The following is a 13478-nucleotide window of genomic DNA, read 5'->3' on the forward strand; positions in this document are numbered from 1 at the left end:
ATACAGTATTATTGTTCCCTTACCATCCCTAAATCCCTACAATAAAGTCTAGCTCAAAGTGTGGCATGGTTCATGCTATAGTATATTTATTTTGTTTACATTTTTTTTACAACAAGAGACAAAATACAACTCCAGCCATTATTATAATTAACATCCAAATATAATATAATGCCCTTGGTCACTAAGTTTCTAATGTCCTCTTGTGGAAAAACTAAATCACACAAACTTGCATTTCAGCCTATTAGACTGGCCTACTGGACTCAGTGGAGAGTCAGAAAAAAATAAACAATTGCAATATGGAAAATACAAGTTTTTTGTATTGAGATAAACAGTATGTAGATTTTTTTTCATATTTTTAAAAAGTCCTTATTATTATGTAGTACAAAATGGCCCTTAATTGACCTTTAATGTGTTTAAAAACAAGAAGTTTACTGTTTGCATATTTCAAGGATTTCACACAAAGGGTGCACTTACACTAAGCTATCCAAACTGTTCCCTGCTGAAAGAGCTGCTAAAGCGCGGTTTGGTTGGGCTTTGGCATGGTACACTTGTACTGTGAGTGCAAAGCGTGCCTGAGCCTGAAACTAAAGACGCAATATCACTTTCAATGGACTGTTGTATATAGATTTATTAATCATTCTTACTTTTCAATGAACACAAACTGTTGTAGTTTATTAACCCCTGGCTTCACATCAGCTGCACCTTCAGCAAACGTGCAGCATGATGACTTTCATGATCATTTAGAGTGTCAAAAGTTGTGGATCTCTTCAACAAAATATTTGACTGTATGTCACTACATCCCAAACAAGTAAAACGATTTAACTAAAACAATGTCCACTGTGCTGAGCGAGAGCGCTTTTCCACTCTTGTTAAACTGGCTCGGAAGGCAAAATGCAGTGTGAGTGCAGGCCATCAGGGGAGAGGGGATGGGGGATAATCATACTTCGGCAAGGTTCAAGGCAACTGTACCTAGTGTGAGTATGCCCAAAGTCTCATCTCACTCCAATGAAAATTCAATTTGCTCATTTTTTAAATAATTTTAAACCGACCCAAGGAGAATATTAGGGCTAAATTAACAAATATTTAATAATAAATATTGTATATTATACATTATACATATATTATATTGAATAACATATATATATATATATATATATATATATATATATATATATATATATATATATATATATATATATATATATATATATATATTATTATTATTATTATTATTATTATTATTATAAATATATATTGAATATACTGTATAACCCATATAGATTTTTGTATTGATTTCATTATTTTAAAAAAGTGATGCTATTTGAAATATGCATTTGTGTCTTGAATATTAATTCTTTTTTTTTTTTTTAGCTCACGTCAAACAAAAATACATCATTGCCCTTTCATGGTAAATACTGCTCATTTTTTTTCACAGCCAATTCAATTCCCTGTGGTTTAAAATCCAGACCTGCCCAATACCTGAACAACCTGTCATATATCACATTATAAAATTCAATAGGCTGTAAATGCAGTTCCATGTCATCATTAAAACATTAATATGCACGCACCTCCATGCTGTTTACCATTGGCTACAGCAGGTGTCCCCAAATCCCCACATCCAGAGTAACCCCCACACACAGAGAGCGAGAGAAGCTGTCACCCTGTCAATGCTGTAATGTCAAGCCTAAAGGTGGACCTACAAATGACTCCTCAGGCTCATCAGTGTGCAGCTCCAGAATAGTTGTCACGGCAGGAAACCTCTGGAGCGCCTTGATGCGGCGTACAGTTTACCTACAGGCAGGGCTTTGTCTCTGCCAGCCTCTTCCCTGTGAGCGGATGAGAGCTGCATGACTACCGTAACACACATCCAGCCCTCGTACAGCAGCAGGAGACGGAGCTCACAGCGGGGTTTGTGTGCGTCTTGTGCATCTGTGCATGTGTGTGTGCGCGCGCGCGTGCCAGGCATCTGTTGTAATGACTATGTTGATTGGCGATCATGTGTTTGTGTGCGTGCGTTTTTTTAACCCACAGGAATTAATTAGACTGTCTTTTACAGAACAGAGGTGTCTATTGTATGTTGAGACAGCATGCTGAGAGGGTGATTTTTTATTTATTCATTATATCTTTTTTTTTACATGAGTAGCCATGCTGGGATTTCTCCTTGCAAACGTGTGATGATAATCATGCAAATCTGGTAAATGACTTGCATGCATGCTGATGAGGTCAAATGTCTCATATCGAGAAATTAATGCATATAGTGTTGCTGACTGAACTCAGGTCAGCTGTTTCTCATTCTACACCTGTCTGAATCAGCGGCAAGACAGCTGACAAAACTGCAGTGCTGGCAATATTTGTCAGTGAAGAATACTTTATTTATGTAAAAGATTAAAGTCAACATAAAAAGTAAAATCACTATATTTAATCAAAATGCATTTTTTTCCTTTCATATATATAAAGTTTTAATATATTTTGTTGGAGCCAGACCTTTACAATCATTCATTTTTCTTCGGCTTAGTCCCTTTATTCATTAAGAGTCACCACAGTGGAATGAACCGCCAACTTATCCAGCATATATTTTACAGCGGATGCCCTTCCAGCTGCAACCCAGAACTGGGAAACACCAGACCTTTAGATTCATGCCCTAATATAAAATACATATTAGTCAGTTTGACTGATGTAAGTTGAGTTGACCTGATCAGTTGATTCAACAAAAAATTTAGGCAGCAAGACTTTTTTCATTTATTTTTTTTTCCTTTGGCTTAGTTGACACAGAGGAAGGAACCGCCAAGTCATATGTTTTACAAAGCACTTTATTAGAGTAAAAGTTTAAAGTCATAAAATGGAAAATTGCTATCCCAGCAAGCTTTTTTTGTATTTAAAAGATGCCTAATACAATGTCTAATAAATCAACAAAACAAAAAACTAACAAAAACCAAACCTGATTGAGGGCTTTGGGCCGAAAACATACCAAACCATATTACAATAAATTTGCCAAGAGGAATTTCCTAATCTATTTGGTAATATTTGAAAATGATGCTTTAAATCATTTCAACTAATATAATTTCTAACATTTTATAATAAACTTACAGTATATAACACAATGGTGTTTAATCTGTCATGTGACAGTATTTACATTTTAATAATTTGATTCATTTACATTTAGTTGAATAATTAAATTTCAGTTTGGCTTTTTTGTAGCTCAGCAATAAAACAAAGGAACAAAAAGTTACGTCAATGGTTCAACGTTCGAAATGGCAATATCTTTCATAGGCATTCGCCAACTTTGGCCCGCGGGCCCTACTTTGGGCATCTTTGGTCTAAACAGTCACCTTGGCTAAAACAAGGCTAAATTTGGGCTGTCAGTGAACATCTAATATACGTCTGAGAATAGGCCAAAAGACTAGACTAGTCATCAAATAAACAGAATGAATGACTACACTGTCATGGCTGAGTTAAAAACATTTGGTGCTTTGTTGGGTTATTTATTTAATAACTCAACTAGTAAAATTTACATTTCAACAGTCTACTGATTTAACTGACAAAGAACAGCTGTGTTAATATGTGTGCGTAATATTGTTTTGCGTTATAAAGTTTAAGTTCTAATGCAATAATATTTCTGGTATTTTTATCATCCGTTTATAATCATTCAACACATCTCTGTGTGTTGAGTGATTTTTATATTTGTTTCACCAGCACTCTTAATGAATGATGATACAAATGCTTTGTAACCGATCTTTAATAAACAGATAAAAACAGTTTATCTTCTTTCCGTGTTCATTTATACTTTTATTCATTTAGAGGACCACCAGCTATTCATATTTTTTCATGCCTCCTTAACCAAACAGGTTCAGATCATCAGCTCATTAGCGGACACTAAAAGACTGTAATGGGTGTGACAAAGGAGACATTCAAAACATGCAGTGTTGGTGGTCCTTTAAAAACGTGGTTGAGAAATATTGGATTAGGTTATAGGGTTGACAACTCTAAATGGAAAACAGTGTAACACCAAGCAACTTCCCTGAGCAAAGGATCATGGGGGCTCGAAGAATCTCTTAATTAATCCTTCAAAAGGTACATTCAGCATGGCCCATTTTGGAACTTCATTCCATTCATTTTGAAATGACACTTCAACATGGAGATGATATTTCCCATTAGGAATGCGTCAATTTTTAATAGGGCTGTTCTTAATTTATTTCCAGTGAAACAAAAACAGTGGCAACTGTTCATCTCTGACATCTTGTGAACAAACTTAGTTGTGCAAAAACGATTCAAAGAGCATGTGTGAGCTGCTTATACATTATATGCACGAGCCGCTTATGTACAGTGCACAGATTTAGTAATAATTACATATTACAATTATGTTATGCACAGTCCAACGACATGCGCTGGTGAATTGAACAAACTAAATTGGCAATGAGTGTGTGTAAATGCAGGAGTGTTTGGGTGTTTCCCAGTACTGGGTTGCGGCTGGAAGGGCATCTGCTGCATAAAACACATTGCGGTTCATTCCACTGGGGTGTACTCTGAAACAGAGACTAAGCCGAAAAGAAATTATTGAATGAATGAATTATTACTTATAGGTTACTGATTTAAAATGTACTCTATTGATTTGTTCATTTTAAAGAACACAATTCTAAACGTCCCGCACCTCTGATTTCAATCGTATTTAAGTGGTATCAAAATATGCATTCTAGTGTACAGGTGCCAATAGCCAGGCCTGTAAATTTTCATATAACAGCTTTCCTGAGATGTTTCTAATTTTGTGCCATATGCATCAGTCATTAAGCCAATACTAATTTTTATTGCTAATTAATTAAGTTAGATTTTTCCTGATTTTAGCATCTCACTTAAAATTGACTACAAGCTTGATTCAGATACAGCTAATAGACTGACACAAGCTCCTTTCCTGCAATTGAATCTTTTTATAAAATCAGCTTCTCAGCTTGGATGAACAAAACATATGTATATAGAGGATACTGCTTTCTCCATTTCATTGTAATTTTTTTCTTAAGTGCATATTTGAGTACACCCTATTTTGAAAATAAATATTTGTATCCATTACTTAGGTAATATAGACAATGTATTTTTGGTGCATTTAAACAAAACAAATTTATTAAACAAATATATTTAATAAAATACTATATAAGTCACCAAACATATTTAAAAATTAAAAAAAATAATACAGGCACGCAGTGGTGCCATAGGTAGCACATTCGCCTCAAAGCAAGAAGGTTGCTGGTTTGAGCCTCGGCTGGGTCAGTTGGCATTTCTGTGTGGAGTTTGCATGTTCTCCCCACGTTCGCGTGGGTTTCCTCGAGGTGCTTCGGTTTCCCCCACAGTCCAAAGACTGTGAATTGGGTAGGCTAAATTGTTCGTAGTGTATGTGTTTGAATGAGTGTTTGTGGATGTTTCCCAATGATTGGTTGCAGCTGGAGGGGCATCGGCTGCGTAAAATTCCGCTGTGGTGACCCTGGATTAATAAAGGGACTAAGCCAAAAAGAAAATGAATGAATGAATGAAAATAATACAATTTAATTAAAGCAAAATATTGCAACAATAATTTAAAAACTACAAAATTTCAACAAAATATTTCTTTTTTTTTTTTGCTTTTATTAATTTTTCCTAATAATATTTTTCTATAACATAAACTTGGGTGTACTCGTTTTTGGACCTTTATCGTAAGTTATGTTAAACAAGCTCCAGATTTGGCTTCAGCACTGACTAATCTAATGTATATGCACAAATATAAGATTGTATAGCTTCCTATTAAAAATATGAATTTAAAAGATAGATTTGTGAGGGGTGTACTTAAACATATATGCTGAGCATTGTACATATACTGCCATTTTTGTATGCCTTCATTGGACAAAACAACTTATTTTACTATGTTTTATATTATATTCTGCCAGCACAGCCTACATCATAGTGCCTAACCAGGGGTCAGGGCTCAGAACTGAAAGCAGATCGGCTAAGTAATTGCCTGTAACTCAGGTGTTAGGGGAATGTGCTGGTCAAAGGTCAGAGTTTTTGTTTTTTTGCTGAACAGAAAAAAAAAATGGCCACCAAACTGCATTTCAATTGACAACTCATTATAATCTCTCCAAACGCCTGTCACTCTTCCCTGTCCAGATTCCCCAAATCCCTGGCCTTCCTTGCTCGACCATGTCCACAAATGAAAGGGAAGAGGACCACACAGGAACCAACGACGACGCCGTGTCACTGTTCAAAACAGACACCCCTGTAAACACAACACATGCTTCACATGGGCTGATCGTTGCAGTTTCACGCTTATCAAAAATAAGCATCGGGCTGGATGCACCTCTCGCCGCTACCTTCGCAGAATCTCAAGTATCTTATGCAAACTGTGTGCGTTTGTTGGGGAGCTCTGGCAGCGACTGATGAGTGTCTCATTATCTCCACACCAGCCGTACACAGTAAGAAGAGCATAATCAAAGCCTGGGGGTACGTATTAATTATCCTTTTGAATAGTGATGAAATTTTAAAAAGATCTCCTTAAGGCTCCCATCATCAGCAGATGAAACAAAGCTCGGCACAGCTTGCGCGTTGAGGCTCACATGTGTTTTTACATCTGTTCAGGATATTTCAATTTGATGCTCAACAAGCTGAGCCTGAGATTAAAGGATCATACGTGTCATCCACACAAACATCACTTCCAGAGCAGGCGAGCGTACGTGAGCTCAGCTTTTCCAAGAGAGAGGCGTCACCGCCGCAGACGACGCAGTCGCACTTCTGTCTCCCTGTGTGTGTGTGTGTGTGCAACTGAAGGCTGATGCGATGCTTCTCACATGTTTGAGATGTCGAGGAAGGAGTCTTTCCTTTTTTTACATGTGTGTGTGTGTGTGTGTGTGTGTGTGTACGTGTGACGAATTTTGCTTTTAAGAAATATTTATGAGCCGGTACCCTTCTTAAAAAAAAAAAAAAAGGAAAAAAAGAAAGCGTTGTCTTTAATGAACATGTTTTAGAGATTGTTTCAGCATCTATAATTTATAAGGTAAGACTTCATCTGTGAACAGGGCTAGTTTGTAAATGTGAATACTTAATAATAATGAAAAAAATATATATCTCACACAGCTGCTGTACTGGCATAATATGACACTTCTGGAGCAGACAGATATTCTCGGTAGAAGGCCAGTGTATGTATGTGTGTGTGTGTGTGTTTGTCTGTGGCCATATCTGTGTGTGTTTTAGGGGGTGGTTTCTCTCTCATAGTGAACAGCACCATGTTGATGTTGGCAGCATTTAACATTGGCAAATCAGTCTGCACAAATGGCCTCCCCTACCGAAGCGATACGAATCTTATTACTAGTGTACATACAATTAGTCATGTTACACATAATTAGTCTGCTTGTTGTACTTTGGCACTCTGTTTATTAGTCTATTTCTGGAAGATTGCTAAAAGGAGCGCTGAGACAGCATGTCTACATTTGCTCTGGATTTGGATCTAATATAAACTCTCAAAAACTAGCTGCCTCATTGTCTACTGTTTCAATAGGCAGCTGCCTTCATAAATAAAGGGACTGATTTGGAGCACCAACCAAAATATTTGAAAAGTAAAGTATAAAGTTGTTAAGAAAAAAATCCCATCCATGCTTGAAAACCTGGTAAAGTGGTTTTCTGGTCTTAAAATTTGTTAGCTAGTTTAAGGTACTTTAAAGCATTTAGTGGTCTAATAAAGCTCCCATAGTCTTGCCGAGCTGGTATTTAGCTGGTTCAGCTAAATGCACATTGTCCTTCTAAATGAGCCAGTATAAGCCAGACCAGAAGACCATTCATAAGTAGCAGATCATTCATTCATTCATTCATTTTCTTGTCGGCTTAGTCCCTTTATTAATCCGGGGTCACCACAGCGGAATGAACCGCCAACTTATCCAGCAAGTATTAACACAGCGGATGCCATTCCAGCCGCAACCCATCTCTGGGAAACATCCACACACACTCATACACTATGGACAATTTAGCTAACCCAATTCACCTGTACCACATGCCTTTGGACTGTGGGGGAAACCGGAGCACCCAGAGGAAACCCACGCAAAGGCAGGGAGAACATGCAAACTCCACACAGAAACACCAATTGAGCCGAGGTTCGAACCAGCGACCCAGTGACCTTCTTGCTGTGAGGCGACAGCACTACCTACTGCGCCACTGCCTCGCCAGTAGCAGATCAATTTAAGTTAATTAAAGGGGTCATATAAATGTAATCCTATATAAATATTGGTCATTCAGTCATTTTCTTTTCAGCTTAGTCCCTTTATTAATCAGGGGTTGCCACCATGGAATGAACCACCAACTTATCCAGCATATGCACTTCCAGCTGCAACCGATCAATTGGAAACACTCATACACACTCTAAGAAATGCTGAGTTATTTAAAACCAAATATGGATAAAATATGGACTAACCTAAACATTGGGTTAAATTTAGTTCTATTAATTTATTTCAAACAATTTACAGAGGAGATGGGTTAGTCCCTATTACACCCAAAATTGAGTTTAAATAATCTGGCATTTTTAGAGTGCACTCCTATTCACGCACATACATTACGGACAATTTAGCTTCCCAATTCACCTATAGCAGAGGAAACCGAAGTGAACACAGGGAGAAAAGGCAAACTTCACACAGAAATGCCAACTGACCCAGTCGAGGCTCAAACCAGTTACCTTCTTGCTGTTAGGAGACAACAATACACACTACGTCACCGTGCCACGCAATAAATATTGTCCCATATAAATATAGTCCATATAGTCCTGTTTGGACATTAAAAAGATCTGCAAAGATATAAAGCACAGGTCCAATTCAAAGTGACTAACAACATTCGCAGATATAACCAAAACTATATGTACTACTGTGTTTTGTGTGCCTCTGAATTCACTGTGTGACCCAACAGTCAAGGTGACATTATAATAAAGAGGTAAACAGTTGTGATTAGTTTAAACTGCCAATGCTGTAAACCATGTGCAGATGTTTCATATGTTGTTTCCATTGCAGGAGCTTTAAAGTCACCACCCACTTATGGAAAAGGGGCAGGAACCAGCAGCTTGTTTGCATTTAAAGGGACAAATGCAAAACAGCATGTTTTTGCTTCTACCTCAAAAAGGCAATAGTATCTGGATACAGACTTGGATTTGCAAGCTGAGACTGCATATCTCAGACTTGCAATGTCAGCAATGCCCTCAACTGCACTAGTAACATCACTGTGAGGAGTAGGTTAGGTGTGCACTGCACGTAGCTCACATTGCAGCTGCACCAAGTCTGCATCCAAACTCCTCTCCACTTGACATGAGGAATATTTAAGAAGGCTTTTCAATTATCCATTTGTTTACCATCCTCCCTCCCACTAAAAGGTTGGCCCTATGGAAGGGTTAGGCTCTGCCCCAGCTTTTGTCCTGGGTAGTCATAGCTGGATCAACAACCATCTGATTCAATCTATGGATGGGGCCTCCGCCAAAGAAATATTTTAATTCATTCATTTTCTTTTCAGCTTAGTCCCTTTATTAATCTGGGGTCGCTACAGCAGAATGAACCGCCAACTTATCAAGGATATGTTTTACACAACGGATGCCCTTCCAGCTGCAACCCAACACTGAGAAACACCCATACACTTTCGTTCATAAACATACACTATGGAAAATTAGCTTATCCAATTCAGCTATAGCGCATGTTTTTGGACTTGTGGGGGAAACTGGAGCACCCGAAGGAAACCCATGCCAACACAGGGAGAACCTGCAAATTCCACACAGAAATGCAAACTGACCCAGCAGAGGCTCGAACCAGCGATCTTCTTGCTGTAAAGCGACAGCTCTACCTACTGCGCGTTTTCTAATACAATCCTTTTGTCAAATAACATTTGAGTCTTTCTGGTAGAATTATGCTTCATTCACAATCTTTTCTCTACAGAGCTCACAATGCAATCTGGGATGGCTTTTCTGCTTTAAAATGTAGCATTCCTCCCACAAAACACAAGAGAGACAACACTACTCAATTTGTTCCAAGCTTAGCACATTGCAAGGCTAATGGCAAGTTACTCCAAAGGATAAATATTGTGTAAGCATTTAATTGGATTAATTTCTTGATCAATGTTTTGGATTAAATAATTTATCTGCGATCCACCATTATTGATTGTGCTTTTGTTCCACAAATCTCACAACGCATTGTTGAATTGCATTTATTGCAAAAAGAAAAAAGAAAAAGTAGGTACAGTATCTCAGAGCGTGGCATAATCATGTTGCCAACCTTATGCAGCAGCCTCAGTGTCAGGAGCTGGCCTGCAATGCCTAACAATGCGACCTACGTAGGGTTTTTGAAACCGAGCGCCTATATAATGAATGTACGCCATTCATCCTTAAGGAACAACAGTACAGTTTAAAGTTGACCTTTGAAGATCGCTGAATGCAACATAAACTCTCTGCCGGCTCCACGCCCACCACAACCACACATCCTCTTTATTCTCCGCCGAGGCTTCCTCCTCTCATCTGTGCTAGTGGCAAAAACTAATAATCAAATCTTTCCTCCCACAAACACAATGGTTTCTTCGGAAAGCCCCTGCCAAAATACCTACTCTTTGTCTTTGTTTGTCGTACAGCAGACTTAATCGATGCACCAGCCCAATGACATCTCGCTTCATACTTGGAAACCTTTGGTTCATGTAATTTGTCTGTCTAGTGTCGTCTTCCATAACCACAGAGGAGAGTCTTCGCAAGTGCCAAAGGAGCAGGCTGAATCTTGACAGGCTCGACTTGCAGGTGAGGTCACAAGTAATAAGCACTAATGAATACCAGATCAGGCTTGGCACAATTAGGCTCACTGCAACACAGCCCTTATAGTCCTCAAACAGAGCTTTATTTTGAGCAGAGCGTTGAGGATGTTAACACAGGAGGGGGAAAAAACGGCTGTCAAGCTCTCGCCCTGTCTGGAGCTTTCCACCGCTGTACGTTATATACGCGAGTTGCATTTGCAAGCGATTCTTCCATTTGTCAGGCTGTTGGCAAACCTGTCACACTCACCCGGTGAAAAGCAAATAATTTATTTATTCCAGTTCAACATAATTAGAGGCATTACCCCACCGCTTGGCAGTGACACCTTTTTATGTTATCAAGCACACAAGTGCAAAGAGTTATAAGATGTATACGGCTGTAAGAGGAGTGGAAGTTTTCGCTTTCTTTGAAAGCTTTAATATAATTAAAAGGCAACAGGGTGGATTTCTTTTACTTAGCTCTTTTGAATATGAAAAAAAGGGAAGACTATACAAAAGAAGTGCTTTTATCAGCACCTTGTGTTCGGAGGTTCACCGCAATCCCACAAATCCTTTAGAAGGTATTTGTTTCCATTTCCGGCAGTTTTGCACCGGTTACTATATAAATATGTTATTCATTCCTCCTGAACGTTTGGGCTTCTGAGGAAACATGTTGATACTATTGCTTCTTTCTTCAACTCTAAATAATTGAATAGAGAAGAGGGCCTCTGTGGTCTTTTTTTTATATTGAGAATCAGTTTTACAGTGCATCCACCAAACTCACATACAGTAGAACCCGGAAGAGACATGGAGGTGAAAAAACAGACGCCAGTTTTGAGCTTTTTGATAAATAAAAGCATCAAGACGCCAGGCGCAGGTACAATATGGTCAGCCTCCAGTGGGTTTGCTTGCTGTAACATTTGTCATTCGCCATTTACCGCCTGGGGGCCCTGACAGATTCAACGATAGCATATTAAAAACAAGTTGATGAGAGTGAAAACAACACAGAGATGTGTAGTGTTTTACATCTCCCTTAAGTGTCTGCTTCAGGGACAGTTTATATGCTAGAGATGGCGCTTCTTTGACATTGTCATCTTCTGTCACGTCGCCACAACTACTCGTTCTTCCACCTGCACGTTCTTTAGGTGCCGTTGAAGCAGCGCAACTCGTCTCGCTCTTTGTGCTGAATGTCTCGGGGCCTTTATGATAATGAATGCATGATCTGGGTCTTCCCCCACTAAAGCATTACAATAAATAAAACATTTTAGTCCAGCAAGGCTGATCTCTTCTGCTGCGTATTTGTGTGTGTGCGTGTGTTTCCTGGAATTTAAGAGCAAAAATCATCACAGATAGACCCACATGTTTTTGCCTAATGCTCTGGAGAACAATCCACCAGGGAACACGATTCATTCCCGTTTGCCAGACAGAAAAGCACAATGTATAATTAAAAGTGTAAAGTGTAAAGATGTAATTGTTGGAGCGTTGATTATCATTAAATAGCTCTGCAGAAACATGACTGTAAGCCATATTTAGCATACTTTATTAATCGAGCAAGCTGTTTGTTGCTTCTCTTATGTAAGCTGGAGGAGGTGTGAAGGTTTTATCTGGCGTGAACTTTGATTTAAGAGTCACAATGGTGACTATAGCTAACCCAAATGTTAGATGTAATAGTGGTCAGCATATGGGAAATTATCATGTGTGAAATGCGAACTAATACCACCTTCAGCCCCCTTCTTGGAAAACAGTTTCACAGTAAGAGGCGTAGATGGAAAATGACATAGAGTGAAAGATATTTATCTTATTTTGTATCGTATATTATTCTGAGTAAACCTTTTATCTGTATCTGCTGATCAAGCTGATTATTATTTTACTTATACGGTAATGCCCCGTAGTAGTATGAAGCAAAATCATAAAACCAAATGTAAATTGTTCTGGTCCCTTTGTCTCATGTTACCACTAACATTATCAGAGTAGCCATTTACATGTAAAAATGGTTTAGTATTCGGTTTGTCTACATTTCACTTTAATGAACTGTTAAATAATCAAAGTGCATCATCTTTATAAAAATATCTATTAAGAGCAACTTATTTATTATAGTTCTATGATTGTCACAAATTGATTTGGATGACCTATAAAACCGTAAACATTATAAATTGTATTTCTTTACATCATCAAGCAAAAAGGTAAGCAAACGAGTTTTTAAAACTTCTATCTGTAAATGATTATTTTGCCCATAGTAGTATGAAGCAAAATCATAAAACCATATGTAAATTGATCTGATCCCTTTGTGCCCATTTTGAGCCATTTACATGTAAAAATGGTTTAGTATTTGGTTTGTCTACATTTCACTTTAATGAACTGTTAAATAATCAAAGTGCATCATCTTTATAAAAATATTTATTAAGAGCAACTTATTTATTATAGTTCTATGATTGTCACAAATTGTTTTGGATGACCTATAAAACTGTAAACATTATAAATTGTATTTCTTTACATCATCAAGCAAAAAGGTAAGCAAACGAGTTTTTAAAACTTCTATCTGTAAATGATTATTTTGCCCATAGTAGTATGAAGCAAAATCATAAAACCATATGTAAATTGATCTGAGCCTTTTTTTAATATTACCACTAACATTATCAGAGTAACTATTTGCAAGTAAAAATGGTTTAGTATTTGGTTTGTCTACATTTTTTATTTATTTATTTATAATGTTTTAAACAGAAAAAGAT

This window comes from Danio rerio, chromosome 9 (genome assembly GCF_049306965.1).
Source record: "Danio rerio strain Tuebingen ecotype United States chromosome 9, GRCz12tu, whole genome shotgun sequence".
Lineage (NCBI taxonomy): Eukaryota > Metazoa > Chordata > Actinopteri > Cypriniformes > Danionidae > Danio > Danio rerio.